Consider the following 1,607-nt stretch of genomic DNA (forward strand, 5'->3'; position numbering starts at 1 on the left):
GGTGACAATGATGTGAGGACTTCTTAACACTGAGCAAAGCAGCAAAAAACAAGTTATCTTTCTACAGCGTTGATCCCTAAGAGTGATTTCCCTTCATAGACTGCGGTACAATTGCCAGTTGCATTATTAATAGTTTACAAAGAACTCCCACAGAAAGATTTTCTGGAGGTTTTCCCCTACACACACAGCTACATTTTCTGCCATGCTCGCACTGTTGTCCAAGTACGCAGCATCCAACCACAGACCATCAAGGGGCTTGATAATTGCCTCCTCCAAATACCTTCTGAGGTCGCTCAGGTTTATAACCATTCCCGTAACACAATTAATCCTTATAACTGGGCCCATGGCCTCGTGGCTTGTCACCTTTTCCAAGCAGGTGCTCTTCCTCTTGGTTGCTCAGAGGTTTGCTGCGGCACCTTCCCTATTTGCGGGGGGGCTGGCCTGCACCGTGTTGCAACCAGAAGAGCCCGCTTCCCCGGGGACAAGCCTTCTGTGCTCCCCACAGCCACGTCACGCTGCCACTGTGCAAATGATGCCAACTATAAATCCCAGAAAGCGGTAAAATAATGCTGTGCCACGCACAGCAGATGAGGATTTAGACTGCTAACGTCTTTCCTAAGACACGTAGGTGACATCGGGCAGTTGCAGTCGTGTTCCCCGAGTTCCCGTCTCTCTGCCAACGCCGCCCGGATGGCTCCCCAAAACCGCGACCCAGCAGCCACGAGCGTCACCGCCGCCCGTGAAGGAGCCCAGCCGAGCGGGGCGCCGCCCGGGGTCCGGGGTCCAAAGGCTACAGCAGGAGCTGATGACCCTCATGACGTCTGGCGATAAAGGGGTTTCCGCCTTCCCTGAATCAGACCTTTTCAAATGCATAGGGACCATCCATGGAGCAGCTGGAACAGGATATGAAGGCCTGAGGTATAAGCTCTCACTGGAGTTCCCCAGTGGCTACCCCTACAATGCGCCCACGGTGCAATTCCTCACACCCTGCTACCACCCCAACGTGGACACCCAGGGTGACATATGCCTGGACATCCTGAAGGACAAGTGGTCTGCCCTATATGACGTCAGGACCATTCTGCTCTCCATCCAGAGCCTTCTAGGAGAACCCAACATGGATAGTCCCTTGAACACACATGCTGCCGAGCTCTGGAAAAACCCCACAGCTTTTAAGAAGTACCTGCAAGAAACCTACTCAAAGCAGGTCACCAGCCAGAAGCCCTGACCCAGGCTGCCCAGCCTGTCCTTGTGTTGTCTTCTTAATTTTTCCTTAGATGGTCTGTCCTTTTTGTGATTTCTGTATAGGACTCTGTATCTTGAGCTGTGGTATCATTTTTGTTTTGTTTTTGTCTTTTAAATTAAGCCTCGGTTGAACCCTTGTGATGTATATTAAATAAATGCATTTTGGTCCTTTAAAAAAAAAGAAAAGAAAAGAAACGATGTAGGTGACATCGGCCGGGCACGGTGGCTGCTCACGCCTGTAATCCCAGCACTTTGGGAGGCCGAGATGGACGGATCACGAGGTCAGGAGATCGAGACCATCCTGGCTAAGAGGGTGCAACCCCGTCTCTACTAAAAATACAAAAAAAAAAAAAAAAAAAAAAAAA

The 1,607-nt window shown here is 50.4% G+C and overlaps 1 pseudogene; it reads left to right on the plus strand.

Moving 5' to 3' along the window:
* Positions 1-690: 690 nt before the first annotated feature.
* On the plus strand, positions 691-1,225 carry LOC111534525 (annotated as a pseudogene).
* The last annotated feature ends 382 nt before the right edge of the window (positions 1,226-1,607 follow it).

The sequence above is a fragment of the Piliocolobus tephrosceles genome, unplaced genomic scaffold (assembly GCF_002776525.5).
Source record: "Piliocolobus tephrosceles isolate RC106 unplaced genomic scaffold, ASM277652v3 unscaffolded_23041, whole genome shotgun sequence".
NCBI classification, from domain to species: Eukaryota; Metazoa; Chordata; class Mammalia; order Primates; family Cercopithecidae; genus Piliocolobus; species Piliocolobus tephrosceles.